Genomic DNA, 22,181 nt, shown 5'->3' on the forward strand with positions numbered 1-22,181 from the left:
TTTTTTCGCTCGAATCACGTTGCTAAACGAGTCCAAACTCAAATCTCATCGTGCTATAGTAATGGGTTGGGTCATGGACTACTGGAATATGGACATGAACAAGGAACAATTCCCGTCCAAATCGAGTAAGGAATTCTTCATCTGATGAGAACAGCCCCAGGTTGCCAAAATTATTTATCCCAAATTATAACTTGATCAAACGTTATGTCCTCTCAAAGTTCAGCACATAACAGGGCAGAGAATGAAGGAAGCAGCTCCCTTTTGGTAATTGAATACCAAAGAAGGCTCGCTCATTGATTATGTGCAGAGGTCGTAAGCTTTGAGAGAGCAAAACTTTCGGTCGAGCTGAAAATCAAAATACATAATTGTATATAGCCACATGTGGTCCGTCTCATTTCAAGAGGAAGGCAATGCATTCATTCGAATTGTGAACGCTAATTCTTGGCCTTAGCGTTACCGTGCCAGGGACGGCTACCCCTGGACGGCAATCTTCCTTTTCTGCATAACAGAGGAAGGCCGACTTCAGCTCAACTCTGGGTGCTTGAAGTTCTTAACTAGCATACATCTAACTGGCTTTAAACGTTCTATGCTACAAGTTAACAAAAAGTAATATTTGAAAGGACGATCTGATACGGAAATTCAATGCCTAATGAAGTAATTATTCCAAAAATTTGTTACAAAAATGAACAATTTTCTGGAGGATAGCATATTCTTCACTCTTATTAGCAGGATTTCATTTAGCTGTCTTTCAATTTTTTCTCTGACAATCATATTTGATAATGCAAACTGTGTTACTATCAAACAATATAGATTTACCATTTGTACATGTTGATTTAGATCTTAAATAAGCTTTAACTTTAAAACTGAATTGTGAGAACATTCATTCATAACCTTAGAACATGATTGTCAACCCCGTAGTCAACTACAATTATATTATTGCAACCTTTTATCATAACATTACAAACATGATTACATTAAATGATGACTATGAAGAATGTCCTTATTGAAGGTTTCTATTTCCAGTAAAAAGGGGTTATTAGGGCAAAAAGATAGGCAAAAGCAATTTAATACTCACATGAGTTTATTATGATTGGCACAATTTCTAAGGAATAACTTCCTTCGCACTTTGATGTCCTTTCACTGATCTTTTCACTTTGGTGTTTGCAAATTATTGTGGCTCTACTCTCCAAAACACAATACATAGAATAGTACATAGAGTTGGAGCTCCTGGATTGGATCTGCCAGGCCTGAGTATCAATTGCCACCTGGACATGGTCCTTCAACACTGATTATTGAACACAATGGTTGCAAATGCATTTGAGAACTTGGGTTACGGATCATTCAAAGTTCTTTATGACAGAATGTTCCGGCCAATGAAAGCTACCGTATAATTGTTGTTTTATCTAGTAGCGTGGATTGTCAAGTTGGCAAGCAACCTGTATGGCTTTCAAAAGTCAAAGTTGACTCCAAGTCTGGTGAAGAATAGGGATAGTGGGAGGTATCACCTCAACCACCCTGGCAACACCATCCTGATGGGCTTGGTCATCAATTTGTAAGCTGAGCAGCCCAAATAAACCGAACAAAGTTCATCATTTCTGAATGTCACTTTGGCCCCCAATTGATCTGTCTTGGGAGGACTTAATATTTGAAATCCGAGGTAAATGACACTCCACCAACGGCAGATACCAGCCAAGTCTTTCCTTGGGGGTGCACGACCTTTGAAATCTCCGAACACTTTCATTTTTTACGCGATATCCCCACTTACATTGCTCGTAATTCGCGCGCCATTAGCACGTATGAGGAGTATGTTGATCGAGTCAAAAGTCGGCCTCTCGGTGTTTTGACGGGAAAGATTTGAAAAAGAGTTTTCCGTCCGCGTTAGCCCAGCTGTCCCTGACCGTGCATAATCCAGTGGTTCATGTCTGGGCGAAGCCAAAATGTTGATATGATATCCGAGTGTCTTTTGTTTGCCAATTGCTTTGATTTTAGTTGCAGTATTGGGAAAAAATAATGCCTAATATTGATTCTGATTTGATTCAAAGCTGGCATTTTGGGCTATATATTCATCGAAGGTTTTGATCGAGACCTTGTGTTTGTGCTATATTTTCTCATTTGTAGGACTCCCTGCGTTACAGCCATTTATCATACTGAAACAAATTCATTAATGTTTCGTTTTTATGAGCCCGAACAATTTGTTACCCATTTTTCGGGACATGCAAGTATGTCAAATTACTCCTTAAGATAATGCTGAAATCCTCATTCTCGTTAGTGTTTTAGCTAGAACTGTCCTTATTCTTGCTCGAGGTCATGCAAAAAGACCATCACGAATAGAAAGCCAAAATGAACCTACGTAGAGGATCGATAACGGAGTTTCTGGAATCTTGAGACCCTAAATCCGGCCAAAGTTCCGAAATCCCCGTGGTGTTCCACAATCCCATTTGTCATTTCAAACTTAGGCCAGATCGGATTCGTTCCTGATTCCGGGGAGTTGATTCAATCTTTCAACCCCAAAGAAAGCTAGGCAAAGGAGACACAGAACATCCTTTTTGACGGTCCATTGAACTAGAATAGGATTTGCACAACTCGTTAAGTGAAGGTGTTCAACTGGCTTGACGGTTCTTCATTTGAACCAGAGCATCTGTGTTGTGTAAAACCAACAGTCAAGTTCCTCATTATTTTCACATTTTCCCTTTCCCTTGAACGGCTCAATGGCGCGCCAATTGCGGTTGAGGCAAGCAAGGTCGTTCGTTCGTACGTTCGTTCCTCATCACCATCTTTGTCGAGCGTTAGAGAGGGGAACAAAGCTGGGCGGCCTTTGCCCGCCCTTTTTGCGTTTGAAGGCTAGTAAAAGGCTGTCTGCAATACGGCTTCAGACTTGTTAGAGTCTTGGAAGGAAAAGCACGTTCCCAGGATCTGCTCGTTGATACAAAGTGACTTCAGAGTGTTTACTTAGAGCTTGTGGTTTGGAAAGGTAAGTGAATTCTCTATTCAAACATTGTCATCGGCCTTTGAAACTGGAAATGACACCCACATGAGGAAATTGGTATGGCAGTAATATGTATGCGCCAATAATGTACTTTGAAACATGTGGAAAGAGCCTTAGATGGTCCAATTCCAACCATAGTACGTTCATGTGCTTTGGAACATATGTGGTCCACACAAATGGAAATCTTAAAAACTCGAACAAGTCTATCCATTGACTCCGTTATGCCTTTATGTATTAAAAGATGATGACAGATCGACTCCAAAACATTTACGCTCTCAAAGTTTTCACATCAATTCTCATAAAAAGAGGGTTTTTGTTGACTCTGATGAGGCACCCTAACTGATTATGGATCTTGAAGTGCCAAAGAGCCTCCAAATTCGCTTATTCCTGTCCAATTATTAAAAGTTTCATTACTTCACTACCTCTCCCAACTTCCCTCAGGACATCTTTGGTATCTTCTTGATGTTAGGCGTCCGTGTCAAAGGACCTGAAATTGGAAAGACAAAGAATGGTCCCTTGCGAATACGCTCTATAAATTGTGGTAGCAAAAGGGCGAATAAACTTGGCAATGAAATTTTAATGATTGCAAGGGATCATTTTTCTGACTCGAAAGAAGGCCAGGGTTTTCCTCATTGCTTGCACCCACTTGGATAAGAGAGCAAAAAAGGAATCTTGGAACGAAGTTAATCCATAAAATTTGGTTAATCTTGAGAATTCTATTCTTGGGACATGAGCAGTTCTTTTTTTCTTGCAAAGCCAAACCATAGCTACGTAAAAGCACATCGAGAATTGATCCTCTAGAGTGAATCAACTCCTTCGAAAAGAACTTGATTGATCAACGCTTTCCTCTACGTCCATATTGTAGCGGCATTTTTTCCAATATAGGTATAACTTTATGGTGCAATTGGAAATATTTCCTTGAAATTACGCTTGATTGTTCAAGTAAACATTGAATTACTCACAAGACGATACATGAATTTCGTTTGGCTGAGTGGGCCTGACTAAAAAGACTAAAATCGTTGCATATACACTGCTGGTTGGTAAGGTAACTTAAGCCTTTGAAATACAGCAATTTAGAGCTAATACAAAACAGTTGCACGCTTTGGCATTTTCAAAGCTCGATCGTTCAGTGGCTTTTGCTCTGCGGTAAGCCTCTTTTCAGTTCTCTGCTGATGCAGTCGTAGATGCATTGTTTTAGCATTAAAATCTGTTTCCAGTCGTCCAATTTTGAAAGTTAGATTCCTTGGTGTTCTCAAATAAATTGGGCCCAAAAGAATTATAACCGCTAGCGAACCATTAGGTCCAAGTTAAATTTTGGCGATATTTTCATGTGTTGTTAAAGAGACTACTCCGTCTTCTTTGAAATACACTTCTTATTTTTGATAAATATTTGATCTACAGCATCGAGTAAAGATTGCTACCTTGGCCGTGGCCTTGGCTTTGGTTTATAGTTGCCCCACAAATTTGCTAAAGGGTACAGTTTTTTAACAAAGATGCGTGCTCTGGGGTGTATAATTCATTTCTGCATTTCTGCGTCATATGTTAATGGAATTGGAATGTTGTGCGTTAGTTCTAGTAAAGGTGAAAAAGGCAATGTAACAAGCATGATAAATAAGATAACGGGAAAGAAAGACGTGTACAAAACATCAGCGAAAGGCTGTTCATTATAAGTCAATCCTCAAGAACTAGTATGAATTAAAAAACGTCTCAGGCGACGTGACCATTTGGGTGTGTTTACATTATCAAAATTTGATTCATGTATTCAAGATTCATGGGTTTTCAATTCGGTTCAACAAAAAAGGTATTCAACATTTCTGTAACCTTCATCGAGATCCCAGATTTATGATAAACGTGAGGAGAATCGATGACTGGATGACACGTGTGTCAATTTTGATCCCATCATAGTTTATGATCACTTCAAGTTGGTTGCTCTAAGAATAGACATTTAATGTGCTCCGTGTTCGCCTTGTTTAATGAGTTTCAGCTATCATCAAGATGTCAGTTCAAATATTGACCAAAGGCTTGTGTTAGACAGGTTCAGGGCTGTTATGCATTGGCAAACTTGATGGATATGCAAAATAAGCAAAGGTCATAGTTAGATGGGGGCTGGACCAATACGAGAACGGATGAAAGGAGCATCAAACTATTATCAACTTTTATGCCATGAATTGCATGCAACAAGTGTTCATGACGTTAGGTGGTCAAAATCACTTTGAAAACTTCAACTCATCAAAAAGGGCATGCAGCAATTGCGTAGTTATTTTCAACAGAAAACTGTTCAAATACTAATGTGTGGGATTTGTTTATGTCAGAGCCCGAAATAGTAGTAGTTAACATCAACCCTATCGAATTTCTCTCAGAAGTAGCTTGACTTGAGTGTGAAAAACTTGGTCGCCTAGACTCCATTTGTTTATGACAGAGGTTGAAAAATCCCAACCTTTTGAACCTACATCAAAGATTTATGAACAGAATACAGAAGATGGACTTGAAAAGACAAAAAAAAAGATGGATTAATTATTGCCAATTTATAAAACACGGGTTCCTTGCTATTTCACTCGCAAATAGTTGAGGTAACCGTTTTTTAGCTGTTATTTCGATTAAGACCTAATTTCGAATCATAATTGCCTAATTGAAATAAAATAGCGATAGTATTAGGGAAGGGGTATCAAGTCGGATCATGTTTGGGAAGAAAAAGCAATTTGAAGGCATGCGAGGAGTATGGCACATTTCCGCTTCCTGTGGCCATAATTAACCGAAATTAGCTTTCGCTTTCTAACTCATCAGAGTCTCAAAACACCTTGTACTTCTATTATTCATGTATTACGATGAGTTTTCCAGCCATAATCCATCCGCTCCCAAATGGAAACAGCCATGGAATTAAGTCCATGAACCTCAGGCACGCTTCACTTCATAACAAAATTACATTCGCCCACGAAAGGGACATGTATATTGAATAGTTCTCCAAATTATATTCTGCTCATGAATGGAATGACTTATACTACCTTTGACCTCAAAATCCTTTTCAATTGTATTAGCATGGCACATTGCTCTTCATTTCATCCTGTTTGCTTTCCTCAATGTGAGTGAGCTTATGCACGCTTATGCAACGACTAAATGTTGATTTCTGCTTATTCCGAGTTTTGATGCATATAAGTTGAATGTTTCACGCTTCCTCGAGGACTATTATAGAGGCATCTGTACCGACAAAACGCATTTTAGATATAAGACTAATTCAAAAATACCGAACAACAGGTGAAAACTGAGTGCACCTAGAATAAAAAACGGAAGAAAGAAGATTCACGTGACTTTCCTTTATTCTAAATCATAATGCTATATTTTGGTCAGTCCTTAAAAATGAAAAGCAACGCTTGGGACGATTTGAAACATAAAAAGATATTAAGTATATATCGATTTCAGTTATCAATTACCAAGATCTAGCCATAAGTTCTAACTCTTAATAGCTTCCATGCTTTATTGTTTTTTTTTTTAATGTTAATTGTGGAACAGACGGAGGCTTACATATTTTATCATGTATAAGAGATCACTACTGCCGCTCTTTAACGATTTCAGAGCTTAGTAGGGGTAGGAACCACACGAATACAGTTCAAGTTGAATTACGAAATTAAGTGTTCTTTTAGGTAAGATTGTGCCTTTATGAGAATGGTTTTTTTAAGAAACCTCACCTTTTTTGAGGGTAAACCATAACATTGAAATTGCACACGGTATTGCGATACCACCTCCCTTTTGATAAACCGTGCACTCCTCCGTTTAATAAGTTAAGTACATAACGCCTTTGAACTTTAGAGCCCTTGTTAATGTTATTGAATAGCGTGAAAATCTCATTCTTACCGGTGTGTCTCTTGTTTCAATTACATAGAAAGGTCTGTTGGTATCTCTCCATCTCTCATCAAGTTCTTGGAAATGGTCAGACAATGCAAAAAGTAAAGAAGGGACGAAACAGTTGCCTGGGTAGATAATTAAATCATGGGATGGAAAGCCTCCAGCTTGAGGGTAATTTCCAGAAGGAACAAGATACTTGACTTTTTGTACTTACACAATGCAACCTATAAAGCTGTAGGAAACATATTCGTATATCTAATAGAGCTGTAAGAGTTCCTTTAGATGAACCGTAAAACTCGAGTCATTTCGGTTAATTTTCGAGACTTTGAGGGACTCGAAACAATTCCGTTTGATTCAAGACTTGTCGGGGGCTGTGGACAAGATGATTTCAAAGTATACAGTAGGCCTACTGGTTCACACGATCTAAAGCTTCTGCATTACTCAATTATGAGTACGTCCCAACACTCATAGTTTCAAATACATTTAGGCTCGAAGTATGCTTGTGACTCGCACTTTATAAGTATAGGTAAATCGAGTTTTTATTTCAGCTACTAAAAGACCCGTTGGACTCGAATCTTTTGTAGGACTTATGAACAGCCCTAATGTAAAGCATCGTCCAAGTCAGGATTTCATGAAGATTAATCAAAAGCACAGCGAGGAAAACACACATAAAACTGGCGGAGGTGGTAATTCGAGCTTGCCATCATGTGCAGCAGCATCTTTTGGACCCCATCTTTTGTCAAGCACCAAGGGGAAAAATATCTGAATGGAGTCAGCTGGGTCCACTCGGCTTTGTTGAAGTAATTCGCAAATGGCCTTCGCACACCGAGGAATTCAGGCCTTGAGCCTGTCTAGCCAAACTTAATCCATTGAACATGTGTTGACAGTATTCATATGCATAGCTTGGCAGTTTCATTAATTTGACGTCAAAATTCCCGCTGAGTTATTACTCAAATTGACGTTCCATTTGGAAAGGACCTCTATTTTAGAAGTATTTGTTGCCCCATTTAGTTCTCTCATTTTGGTTAGGACATCCAGGATTTGTGCGCAAATACATAAAGTGGTGAAGTTCACCATTCTGTCTTTGTCATGGAAGTCTAACATGACTAGAAAGTCCAGCAAGCACAATGCACTACATTTCAAAGCTGGAAAGGTCTGTTATTGTTTTGAAACGATTTTGATAATTAGGTCCCTTTTTCATTTGGATAAAACAACTTTAATTAGAAGCTGTCCCATTGGCTGGACAGAAAATGCACTCCCATAATTGACTTCGCAGGTGACATAGTGGGAAACACCAGCAAGCGGTGCAAATGGTGTTTGGTTTGTGGTGCAAAAATGCATACTTGGGCACGAATTGTTCCCATGGGAATGTCTGTTTAAATACTTCATAACCAAATTTGTCCGAGATGTTTGGCCAGCAAAACTTTTGTTCACTGGCCAGAACCTACCATGCTTTGTACGAGTTAATGAGTTCGAGTCATTCACCAAAAGTGTGTCTGATAAGGAAAGTTGGCTTGCCACAAATCAATGCCCACCTCTGCCAGAATGTTCGCCCTACAGAATGGCGGTACTAAATCTGCAGGATACGTCAAAGTTTGTTTTCACTCCAGTTAATCAAGTCCATAGGGTAAAAGGGGTTGGGCGAAGAAATTTGAGAGAGGCCAGCCCATTCCCTGTCACTTGAGTGAAGATATCAAGAAGATGAAAAAAACGAAGCACTGCCCTTCTTGTCGCTTGTTCAGATCTCCTCTTTTTCCCTCTTATGTGATTTTGCTACCGAATTTGCTACCGAAGATGGTGAGCAAGCCCAATGAGGCAAGGAATCTGAGAATTGGCCCTCAAAAATCTTGCTGCACTCAAAGGAATTCTCCTCGTTGAGAGGGTTGCATGAGTGGCCCGAAGGCTTCAATAAAGAACTACTCAAAGATGAAGCAGAGGGATCTCCTCTCCAATCTTCCCCTAATAAGAGTGCAGAGTTCACTATGTTCCTTCCTTTCTTTGAAAGAAAATCTAATAAGGGGGCTTACTTTATGCGTCTGGTCTGTCTGAGGTCCAAATCTTAGGAGAGAGAAGGCGGTCAGGGCTTAATTGTTAAATCCTCATATTTGATGTAGCAAAAACAAGGAGCAGTTATCAACCTACTGAATTATCGTGAACGCTGATTGACAATAATGCTTTGCAAATCATGCAAGATGTACACATGAACGTGTGAAACAATTTATCTCGTTTATCCACGAGGGTACCTCGCAAAGCCGGAAAAAGGCGCACTCTGGCGGTTAAAATGCAAACGATTTTTCATGTAGCGTAAGACTCATATTAGTACAATATGCCCAACTTACCCATGCTTACATATCAATTCTTTTTTTTCATTTTCCAAGAAGAGGAGGAATTGAAGACCTTCCCTACCCAATAAGGTACTTAGTTTTGGCTATTTCTCTGAGAGAGGCACAAGAAACATGAAGGATCCGTTTAAACCTATCCACGTAATAGCAAACATGAGATGTTGTCAGTTTTCACGTCATTTTGAGTTGTATTTGGATTTAGGCTTCATCAGGTTTATTACTTGGCAAAGATGTAGGTACTAAAAGGTCGTGTCCCAGGCGCTCGTGGAATCTTCCGATATTTTAGGAAGTTAATTCGGCCATTAAAAAGACCCAAATACTCGCATCCAAGAGGAATCCAATCTATCTGAAGTCACAAAATTGGGTCAAAAATGACAAATGTTGGAGAGGAACCAAAGTTGTTGTTTGGCATGATGTTGGTAGTCAAAAAATATTTGAAGCAACATCAACGATCTATTTTTTGGTGCACTTGAGCACATTGAACAAATGCCAAAATAGTTCAAATATTTGAATTGATGAAGAAAACAACCCGAAACGTATGATTGCTTCACAACAGCCGACGTTCGAGAGAATGTGGCAATTTGACTCAGTGGAAAGAAACCAGTCATCCTGAGAATCTGATCATTATATGTCTTGGTGACATCTGTTTATAATAAACAAAGGCACAGACTCTTCATCCGGTTACGACATTTTGGCCAAATATTAACTTTAATTTGATCACTCATTTTCTCAAAATCATGTGGTGCGACTACGGGAACTAGTTTTTGGAAACCCCACTAACTCGATCTTAATAGAAACAAATGGATGTCATTGCTTCTACGATATTGAAAGACTGTGTTCTTCACAGCAGTACTGGCTTCTATAGGGATCCTTATTTCCAACGTCAGACAACGCAAATGAAATGGGGAAGAGGTACAGTTGATTGCTGAAAAACTACTCTTTACATGCCATGAATGCTATTCATTTTCCTGACATTACGTGAGCTAGGTCACTTACGATACATCATATTTTGATATAATTAGCCAAAAAAGCTCAAACGCATTCAATAAACAGGAATCGGCCCAACCGGCCCTAAATTTGGTAAAGGCTAACTCACAAAGCCCCCTTTAAAGTGTAAAACGCAACCCATATTTCGTGTAGCAGAGGAAATCTATACATCCTTCGTTGTTGTCTTTTAATGACTTGCTGAACTGAACTGATTCTTCAGGGTATCCAACCGGACATGAAAAAAGGCACATTAATTTGGAAACAGGGTAACCACATTTCAAGGGGTCAAGAAAAAAAAGTGAATTGAAAATTATCAAGTGATTTCCGTCGCAATATATTGTAAAGCTCGAGCCATTTAAGGAGTTAGAGTAGTTAATTGGTCAAAGAGTCAAGGCTAACAAAAGCTTCTGCCAGATGGCGTAAGTTCAACTCCCGTCGTCGATAGTCAACCTTTAAATAGGAGGTGACATAGCGTAGTAGCAAACTCGGTGTTGTCCTACCATGAGGTTCTGAAAGAAACTTGTAGACCCTAATCTTCACCCGCAGGAGGAAAATCAACCTGAGGAGGGGTTTGACACAACTTATTCGAAAATGTGAACGGACGATCTGTGGGTACCGTCCGTTGGCCGCACAAGGCCCGCAACCTTGCGCCCCAGTTGACAAAGGTTGCCCGATTTGGAATTTCCTTTGAAATGTTTTGCGAGACGGCAAGTTGAAATCTTGAAAACCCTACCAGGAGCTACAATTAGCTTATTAAAGCAATGATAAGAGTCATCAGCCTTGGTTTATGATGAGTCAGTCTCGGCCTTACATCATGAATATATGGAAAAACATGACTCTGGGCACAAGCTCTATCAGTTTCCTCATACACCATATTTGTATTAACATAGAAGATAAGGGAAGCCATTGGAATCGTGAAATCCAGCCCCTTGCTTGATTGATTAAAGGTGGCCTTTGATTTGCCAGCTTAAACTTACTTGAAATCAAATGAGACTCTCTTTCCATGTTCCATTAATCCCTGTTGACAAAAGTGTCCCACCTGGCCAAGTGAGGCAATGAATCTCGCGAGGTTCCAAACTTCACCATTGAGTACCCAGAACTGTAACTACACTGTTTTCCTTTGAAGGCTTTTTTTTGAAAAGGAATTAGGCACCTGCGAAAGTTTTTACCTCTCTTTCACAGGTCGTTCAAAAATGCATTAATCTTCATTTCATAGTCAAGCTTTCCGGAGATGAGGTAATGGCCTGGAACTCAGGAATGCTCCCTGGCCCATTCTTATCGTCATCATCTCTTTCTCCAAGTTTTGCTAAAGGTAAAGCAAATCATCAGTCAAAACTCAGAACCTTATGAAATATGAGCCGTCGTTCCAAATCAAGTTTCCATTGGCCTCCAGTAACTGGAACTCGATTTCCCCTTTCACTTCCTTTTCGCTTCCGTAGCACAAAAAATAAGGTCTGCGTCATACCTGCATTTGCGAGTCTGAACGATTTTGTCGTAGTTGAAGTCGAGAGAATGACTGGTTGATGAAGCCTCCGAGATGCATTTGACGAGATCGCCTTAGTCTTGATCCAAAAGGTCCCTGAACAATGCTGCATCGCTCCAGGGCTTATTCCAAAGGTTGCAATGAGATTTTGCCGAGGACATTATGATCTCATAAACTTCCTGGCGAGGGCCAGGAAATGGAGATGCACATACCAAAGCAGAGAGGCGAAAATATCTTTCCTTCATTATTTTTTTTTCTCAGACCCTATATTGGCAATTATACAATTACTTTTGCAATGCATCGTGCTCGGATCGTTCGCAAACACCCTCCATTTGGCATTCCCTCGCCTTAACTAACGAAGGCTACAAACCCAAGAGAGAACGAACGCATCCGAATGCACTTGCAAGTCTGTCAGTCGCTCTGAGGAAGGCTAACCATCAATTGGATCCGACCCATCGATCCAACATCCAAGGTTGCCCAAAAAACACTCTCGGTCACATCCCATTCTCATTGGTTTGAAGTGTTGGAACTTAGAAAAGGGAGAAAGGCGGATAGGATTGTTGCACAATACCGCAGAACCACATCCAAAAGTGACAGCAAATATGGCTGTCACACGTCGAAATCAAAAGTTTTCGAGGCCACTTCAATTTGCTACGGAAAGCCGGAGACTTGGTTCTCGAAGTCGCATAAGCAAAACTTCTATCATCCGACAGGTCAAGCTACCAAACCAATTGCCTAAGAGGAGGTATGCTTTGAAGTTCTCCCAAGAGTGTGAGTACGTATGTGAGAGTCTTTTGGACCACCACTCTTTTAACCACCCACAGTGTTAGGAGGTTCTGAAAGCGCATTTCGGGTTGATCTTTCGTGCCTCTTGAGAAACTTGGATGCAAGCTAGTGTTCAAGGGGCATGAATAAACAGCAAACATGACCCTCACCCTCAGCACAAACACCAACACCAACACCACCACCAACACTACCAACGAAGGCCATGCATGAGAAGTGGTCCTTGTCCTTAAGCCAACACAATATCAGTAGGAGTAATTGAGTACCGGCCTTCTGGATGAATAGACAGACAAGCAGACGGACCAAGCAAGGAGTGGCCTAAGCAAATAAACACATACCACAAAGGGTACTGTTTCTCAATCTTGGCTGGCGAGACACGAAAGAAGGGATGGTGATACTTCAAGAGCGGGATAACGCTCAGATTTTGATATTCATTAGGGCGGAATGGTTTGTCAAATTTGGGAAATTTTGCCTCCACGCTATTTCGAGAAGATTGGATGTTGAGGGTCTGTTCTGCTTAGCATACGTCATCTCAAGCGTTGTTCTCTTTGGCCTTGGAAGGATGTGAGTGAAGGAAGGGAGCAAAGTCTGCGTCTCGAAGTCTTGGAGTTCATCAAATGCAGAAGACTGAGCAAAGGATCTAAATTTTGGCAAAGACCCGTTCAAAAACACCTTGAGTGATACTGAAGGAAGCTTCTGGGAAGATAGGGAACAAAATATTGACCAATAGTGCAATTAAAGTTTTTTTGGTTTTTTTGCAGGGAATTGGACAATAAATGCCCAATGAAGTTTTACATTGGTTGTGGTCAATTTGCATCAGTTTTAGTTTCATTTGGTGATGATGAGAAATAGCCTAGGGCTTCATGCTTTGACAAAAGTTCATAGAAGACAAGAGACTTATTTACCTTTATACACGATGTCCTTAGCTTAAAAAGGTTTAACTGATGCTCTGATCATGTCGGAAATTTCTGCGATCAACGAAAGAAAGCATGTAAAATCAACTGAACAAGACTTTGATCATTCAACGTTTCACGTTTAATCATGTTCATTCGAGTGAGGAACGAAACAGTCAATGTTGTTTTTCCATGGAAATAACTTTCGAATTCCTGGCATATTATGCGTATGGTTGAACCTGTTTCGATTTGGCACATTTTCTCTTTATTTTCCTCTATTTGGATCAGACCTGAGCCAAAAGGAAACGAAGCAAATACAATCACAGGTTCCCATTTATTTTCGTCATGGAATTTGGCTCGCACGAAAATATGTCAAAAATTCAACAAGAATTACTACCACATTTAATGGTGTGCCAGCGCCCGAAGAGCTCTTAAATCTATCCTCGAAAACAAAGGATGAATTTTTTCGCCCATCCCTTCCAAGGCCTACTAAACGGACCAAAATCGAGCCGCTCTCACCTGCACGGTAAACAATGCATTTTCCGACCTCCGTTCATTCGCTGACTTTTTGCTCTGCGCTTTAGCTCCGCGATAAAGCCCCATTATCAGATGGCATCTGGAAAAAAATGGTTCCGGAGGTGTGCTGACGGCTAATCTTGATCCACCGATGCACTCATTAGCGGGTAAATAAGTGAGGGTGGGAAAGGTTCAGATGAGTGATCCTGGTGCCGTTTCGTGTTGGCCTTCCCCGGATTTGATTTATCACCCCAGGTTCGCAGGATATAACCCATTGTTAGTTTTGGTTGGCACGAGGGAACGTGCCTAAATCCATGTAAATCCCCCCACCAACTTGTGCAAATAAGGCCAACGACGCCAATAACAAGTTCCAAACTGGGGACAGCCTTTCCAACGCTCAAGGACACGTGGCCTTAAATCCAATATGGGGCATGCCAAATTGAAAAACAACCCAGCCTCATGCACGGCCAAACCAGTCGAGTTCCCATCGTATATCACACTCATTTTCGTATCTTTTGGTACATTATAAAGATTTGCTCCACGGTCCTGGCCTTGGCGAGAAAACAGACCAGACCCATTGTGGGTGGAACCTAACGAGGAACATGATCACTGGAGTCCTGTCCAACCTTACTTTTCTTGTTTGGTAGAAGACTATTTCCCAAATCAACGTCGTGTTTTTTCCTTTTAAGATTTTTTTTTTTTTTGACCCATGTTCCATGATTGAGGAACACTTGAAAAACACTTCTGCGAGTGAGCAGCTGAAGTGCACATAGTTAAGATGAACAACGGAGCTTGATGACCTTCGTCGTAGTCAGGTTTCCGATGAGGTCAGCACTCGGCCCCAAGAAATGGGCGTCTTCATGGCCACTGGAGGGGAACATAATTCGGTTTAGGCCACACTGATTGAGTTGTCCAGTTGGTTTGTTCAAATTTGATCAATCAGGGACTATCCACGTTTTCAAGGGCCAGAATCTACTCGAGTGGAAGTTGTCTTAGGGTGACGGGGAGTTTGTGCTCTAAAGCTTAAAAAGCGGTCCTTTATGACAAAGGAGTACAACGAAGCCAATGTATCACTCGAAATTACTCCAGTACCTTCAGTTGAACTTGAATAGAACACACTCTACCCTTGGAGGTAGAGGTAAGTATGACGTCTATATTCATTTGAGCACTCCCAGCTCCTTAATTATATACATGTGCTACGCTAGAGGCGAATGATTATACCGAATTCAAACACGTCATTATCTCACTGCATATGGGCAATACGCCCACTTGAAAAGTGTCCATTCATGCTTCCGAAAATAGGGCTTGGGTGGAGAGTAGATGAATCGTAGTGCAAAGAACCGGCCTCTGTTTTGGACCGATTGAGTGGACCTGAGACTTTTCCAGGTCCATCAATCAGCATTTCAACACGATTTGAACTGCAGTTCCTGACAAGTTGTGGAAAGCCTTGTTAGTTACTAGGCCACCTTGGCTCACTGAAGGTAGTAATATTCGTGGATTTGTTGTTGAACAAATGAGCCACCAACACCGCAATAGCTTCATTTCCTCTCCGTATGGTTTACATTTGGAAAACAATATCCTTTGGCGGTCAGGGCATTTCTTGCCGAGTGGCAAATTGACCTCCAACGTGGAACCACATTTGGACCCGGAAATTTGATATGACCCTCTTTGGGAATGTGTTGGTCAATTGTGTTCAATACAANAGTGGCAAATTGACCTCCAACGTGGAACCACATTTGGACCCGGAAATTTGATATGACCCTCTTTGGGAATGTGTTGGTCAATTGTGTTCAATACAATGTTAAGCTATAATGAGATAGCTTTCTTATATTAAGCATTGAAGTGGAGTCTGAGATACGGTGCAATTCACTTTATGGACATTTGAGGAAAGTTTTTGAAGGAGCGGCTTTTCAAGATATTGTGTTTCGTTTCCACTTAGCACATTACTGATAACACGATTTTTGGAAAGAAATATCAGGATGAGTAATTAACGTGCTTTTCAAAAGCGTTCTTTGAATATTTCGTGGGGACTGTCGTACCGTTAATAATTCCATAATTATATTTTTCAAATTTGTGGAAGAAGCAAATCAGTTGTCAAATCAAGAGATGGTTTTGAAGAATTAATATGAAAATCATTTGAAAAGCTCATTTGTTTCATTATATCACACCCCTCATCATGGAAATGTTTGATTTTTCACTTAAATACTCATACTTTCTATTCTTTCTAATTTTTGCTCAAGTAATAATTGATCTTCCCGGTGCGGCAATGTTGCCCTTATTGTTGAGACTGGAAATGGAATTTTCCTGATACCTGTGGCTAATGAGTGATTGAGAGGATGTCTATTTGAAGAAACGATCCCTCAATTAAAAAGACTCTAAGCCCCAGAATCCATTAACGGGTTCAAATGAGCTTCATGAAGTGGATAAACATCCTCCAAATGTTCAACGTGCTCTGTATGATACGTTTCGATTGTTTGATCTTGGGTTCTTTCTACTTTCTTTCGCTCACACTTTATCCACGGGATTTGTACGGAAACCCATCCACATTATGGCGTAAGGAAATTTTTGATGCTTGCCCTCGAGATCAGAGGTCATTCATTCCAAGAATCCATTGCCTCATAAGAGGCTCTTTGATAGAATGTAGAAGAGAGATCAATCACCTTGGTTTGTACTGTCTTTGATTACTCTCCAACCATACGTGGTTAACTGTATGTATGTAGAGCATGAGGCCGTGTTTCAAGGCTATAAAGGAGCAATGTTTGTATTGAGACGAGTATCTCCTATTAGTCTCGATGTTATCATTTCCTCAGTCTGTTATCAGCTAAACGAATTACCTCTTCTCACGAACCCTTGATCGACGATCAATACAACTTTCCTACAAAAAAAGTACCTATTAGTACCAGATGAATCTGTTTTCTTAGCCATCTGGTCACCTCGAAATTGGCACGGGTCGATATTTTTTTCGGGACTGGGGCCCTTTATTGATCAACCTTGTCCACAAGGTCTAACGATCTTCTTTGATCAAGGGCGTCTTTTCCCATTCCAAGAATACCCCACAGTTATTTCTTCTCGTAAATCCAGGTCAGTCGTTCTGTCTCGTGTCTAATCGTCTATTTAATTCAGTTCCCTGAGGCTTTCAGAAGCAGGTGCTCATAATTGGAACCTGAGAGTCGTTGGGCGTGAGAAGCAAAGTTTTCCCAAGGTAGTAAAAGGTGATTTAATAAAAGTGAAGATAAATGGCCTTTATTTGGAACACTTCCCCCGAGACCTGAGGCAATAGCAGCAACCCTACATACCTACGTACACTCTGTATTGTATTGGGTATGGGCATTGACCGTTATAGCCAGTTTCCCATGCTCCTAGTGCAAAAAACAACAACATCTTAGTGGCAGGAGGAGATGGAAAGAGAGAAAGAAGGAGGAAGAAGATGTGCCATCAAATGTGAAAACGAGATCTTTCTCCTCGGTTGATCTTTTTGTTCAAGTGTCCGCTGTCCCTCCGAATTGATAGTCAGGAGAGGTGTCATAGAAAGACACAAGAGGCATAGATGGACGATGGTCTTTATTTTCCCAGATTTCACCTTGACTGACGATAAATGGACCCTGTGTATCACATCTGGGAACCATCCTGGGATCAACACTTGCTCGAATTCACTTATAAGACCCGAATCTTTGGACATGAACTGATGCACCCATCTTCGTTTCAAGCGTCCGTTTCTCCACTCAGTCAATGCTCTCTGAGCTCAAGGAAGCCCCTTGAGCGATAAGCAAGAAGGAAAGAGGGGTAATTTCAAATGTGGTCCCAATGTCAGAACCACTTAAGGTTCGGGATGCTCGCACATTTTCAACACTGTTGGGAAGAAATGGATATCACTGACACACTGTATTTTTCATGCCGATGACACACCTTTCAACAAAGAAAAACCACATGGTTTTGAAGGGCTATTACTACCCATAACGTGGATCGGGTCCCCAATGAAAGCTTGAAAGGCCTCGAATCGAACTGCAGTTGATATGCGAACTTGGGTCCAATAGAACCCAAAGATCCAATCGTGATCTATTCGATAATCTAGCGCGTAGAAGTCTTAGTTATTGGTGTTGCATCAAGCGCTATCACGTTATTTGGGGGTTCCTTGGGTTTCCGTTATTAATTTGTAGTCCACTGCACGCTCATAATCGGATGTTGTATTCTGACCATAAGTTACGCTCAAGTAAGCCCATGAGTCTGTGAAAGATACCCCATCCTTGTCATGTCCAATTGACTTACTTGTTTACCAATGCCTTGATACAAAGAGAATATAAAAATATATATGTGTATACGGTACTCTTGTTTGGCCAAAGTAAAAACAAAACAAGAATGTATTAGATGAACATGTTATTTCCACATATCAAAGGGAACTGACATTGGCTCTAGGACCATATGGTTGTCCCAGGGACTATAATAGGGGCACGTAACAGGGAATGGCTTCTAAACCGTCAAAGTAAATGGCGTTGGTGGCCTTTGTATGTGGGTAAAGGCTCTTTTTTACTTCGACCTGAGATGACAATGGCCTGGCCACACAAACACTCATTGTGTCAAGCATCTGAGGTCTTCGCAACTTCAAGAGAGCAAAATAAGACCAAGTACACGTCCAACACATTCTCGATGTACTTTGGCCAGTCCACTAAGGTCATTTATGTTGGTTTCTAAGGCCAAGTGGGGAGGGAGATTCTCCCTGAAAAGTGGATGTGACAGTCGCATTATCCAACTCACCGTCCCCTTGTTTGCGTTGATGGACATATGGATGGCCCTTCTTTTTCTATTGGTTTGATTGAATGTACCGAGAAAAGGGGCCCCTTCGTCTCCAAAAGGAACAAATAATAACGAGCTCGTGGCTTGGTTGAGTTCCAGAATCCTTTGTTTGTAGCAAACTGCGATTGGTCGATTAACCCGAAAGTCTGTTGTTGGTTTGGGTCCATTGTTTCGTTCCAGCTGATTCTGATGGAGTCTACTTGGTTGCCCAAGCAAGCAACTGGATATTAATGGTTGATAGCGGTTCATGTGTATGGGCTACCATCAAGTAAATGGCTCCTCTTCCGTACCGAGTCTAAGTGGGTTTCCCCAGACCTTTATTCACTCATTCACTCATTTACTCGTCCCTCCGTGCTCTGATCCAGCCCCAAGAGCCCCAAGAAGAACAGCTCAAGAGAATAAAAAAGTCCATCTTCTGCGCTTCCTTGTTCGTTCACGTGCCTCTCTCGCCAGATAGAATGCATACATAAATAAATTGCCTTCACCCTCAAACGATCATTGGTGCCAGGAAGACGACTCCGCCATTGCAGCCACTTTTCTCCGCATTGACGCCTCAAACAAATGATCCTGACCCGAACCTGAGAACGACCACCATATGGTTCCTTATGTCAATGCCTTTCAATGTTCCACGGATGGAACATCATGGCGAACGAAAAATGTCGCTTGAGGCCGATGGAGGCCAGTGGAGGCTAGGAGATCTTGTAGAAGCTCACTCTACCGGATCAGAGGAAGAGATATCAGTCATCCCTCAACTTTCGTGGAAGGGCCTCTTACCCGTTTTCAGAGCTTACGCAATGGCGGTCCCAAGTTCCGACTCGATTGGAAGAGCGATAGTCACTAATTCCGTAATGTTGGCAGAGTTTTGAATGGCCAGGCCACCTTTGAAAGTCTCCACATCAATTTCTTTGAGCCATTATTCATTCCATTTCCTGATTATTCGAAGTATATAGGACCAAGCGAAGAGCTGCTTTTCCCGGAGGATCTGACTTCGGATCTCTTGGAATATGTAATCCACCTTCTTTTGCTCAAGTGCGTCGTCATTTGGGATCATGTCATAGGAAAGAAAAAGACCTAATAAGAATATTACATTACAAATACTGTACGTTCATCCCAATCATAATTTGAGCCCTTTAGGGACAAGGCTCATGATTGATGAGGCTTGACCTCAGATAAAAAGAGGAAATTAAAACATTTGACCAATAAAATGCCAAAATGGGCGCATCATCCCAACCAAAATACCATCTAATTATCTAGTACCGATTCTGCAGTGCCGAATGGACAGAAAATGCATTGTTCTGAAGGAGTTCAGAGAGCATATCGGCAAAACATCGTATTGAGCATGCATTCAATGCTCGATTGCGAAGGAACAAACGTTCAATTAATGAAAAGTTTGAAAGAACATCGTTTTTCCTCTAGTATTTCTTGTTTGATTCTCCTTAATGATAATTGTAATATTTTGCTTTCTCACTTTCTTTTTTGGCCTCCTGCCCAATCAGAAGGCTCGTTTGTGACTTATTGTTCTCGAATGAGAGTGATTTTGGTCAATACTACATTAGGGGGTTTCTGGAAGTTTAATCTAATTATGGTAGTGATTTGTCAAACGTCGTTGTGAAGTTCAAAACTTGTTTGAATTTTGCTTTCGCGAGTGTAGTTTCCTACCTCAAAATTTGAGAATAAATCATTTCTATTTGCGACAAATGAGAGCGAGATCTGCCTTACCGAAAAAAAATTCACATCAATATACTGATATCGTTTAAGGTTCATAAATTAGTTTATTACTCTCTCTGATTTGAAGAGAGATGTAAAAGAAACAATCGCTGGCTTCAAGCCAAGGGTTATCATACCGGTAAAAGCAAGCTTAATGAAGCTAACTCCTCTGCCTTTTGCCATTAAGGAACCTGAATTGTTGACTCCGATCACGTCAAAGGTTAAAGGTTTCAACGGTCTATTGGCCATAGAACATTTACCTACTCATAACATATCAGCGAATATCGTAACGAGAGTGGACGTCGTTTCGGTCCCAAATGTTTTTGGCTCCCATCTTTACGGGATTGATACCTAACCCAATGGATCGCAAATCCAATTCAAGGTATCATTCTCGTCCCAGGAACGAGAGATCCAGAGACTCCCGTCGTAATAATGCACTGTCGACGTGGTCAAAAATGCGATTCTCGGGCGCAAGAGTGGGAACACACAAAAAAAACAAATATCCGGTTGTGAGGTGAATCAAGCGGGTGTAATGTGATTGATTGCCAGGAATGGGTGAGGGAATGAAATTAGCCTTTGTCAGCGGAACTTGGCCGGGAATGCACCAGCGGTTACCTCATAAGGGAGAGTAAAAAAACGAAGAGCAGGAGTAACACGGACAATGCAAAATCGATCTGGTCAAGTGGAAAAGGAAAAGTTCCCCGGAGAAAGAGCCGAGTTGATCCCATGAATTACGAGCTAACCGAAACAAAGCTGAAAGCTCACGGCTCGATTTCCTTGTCCGTCCTGAATATAATGGATTGCGAGCTTGAACATCATGAGCATAATGCATTCTGTTCAGCTCACTCACAGTATTCACAAATGGCACGGTCCCTGTGCAAAATGTCACAGAAATGGCTGTCGAGTCTGTTGCTCCGCACTCAAACAAATAAGTTCGGTTGTGAGGCTTCCATGCGAGTCAATGATTTGCGATAGTGGGAGGGACATCATTTTTTACAATCGTTTACCTCATAAGAACTGAATTGTTTGATCGTGAAAACGTTCCAAATCATTGTGGAGAGGTAATAAAGCGAGGCCTGGTTTTACAGCCTTCCATTTTGGGAACATGGTTGGTTGGGCACAAAAACTCTCTTCCACCTCAACGTTTATGACACGAGCTCGCATTTCGGCACCCTTATCATATTTCAGGACTAGTTGCGGAAATTCAACATCCTCTCGTCGAACCAACCAACCAATTTCACTTGTTTGGTTGTGGGTTTTCCGAACAGAGTGTTCCACAAGTCCATTGGATGGTGTACCGGACCTCGAATGACAATTTTCGAGTTTTTTTTAAGAGCTAATAATAAAAAACGGGTCCCGGGGGGAATATTTGAGCGCTCTACCGCTTGTTAGCGAATCGTAAACAGAGTTTTGCATATAGGTATTCTGTGGTAAGATTTTAAATAACTTTGTCATATGAGATTGTATCGCTTCCTTAGAATGTCAAGGACATTTGGGATTCTGAATTTTTAAGTCGTGTCGCGGATCATTCAAGAAAAACCGCCACCAAACTTTGCAATTGCATTTACACAAGTGTACTACTGCAAGCGCAGTTTTCATTGGTACTTGATCTATTGGCCTTTATGCACCCAAATCTGGATTAAGTACTCTACTAGTTAATTCATTCTTAAGAGGAGGAATGGTAGAGAAAATGCACGAGTTATATTGCCTTCTGTATGACGTAAAAGGTTGCAAAGTTTCTTGCGATTCTACAAAGCTGACCCTGCATTCATTGTAATGCAGATGGACCAGCTGCGTTAAGACACGTGTGAAGTGCCAAATTTCACCACTGACATTATTGGCAGATCTGGTAC

The 22,181-nt window shown here is 41.0% G+C and overlaps 1 protein-coding gene across 1 annotated transcript in view; it reads left to right on the forward strand.

The window, feature by feature from the left end:
- The first annotated feature begins 2,782 nt into the window (after nucleotides 1-2,782).
- LOC131889195 (allatostatin-A receptor-like) overlaps nucleotides 2,783-22,181 on the forward strand; it is a 38,986-nt gene continuing 19,587 nt past the window's right edge. The window contains exon 1 of the mRNA XM_059238232.1: nucleotides 2,783-2,971. The gene's annotated coding sequence lies outside the window, so the exon portion shown is untranslated. The remainder of the gene's footprint in view (nucleotides 2,972-22,181) is intronic.

This window comes from Tigriopus californicus, chromosome 1 (genome assembly GCF_007210705.1).
Source record: "Tigriopus californicus strain San Diego chromosome 1, Tcal_SD_v2.1, whole genome shotgun sequence".
Classification (NCBI taxonomy): Eukaryota; Metazoa; Arthropoda; class Copepoda; order Harpacticoida; family Harpacticidae; genus Tigriopus; species Tigriopus californicus.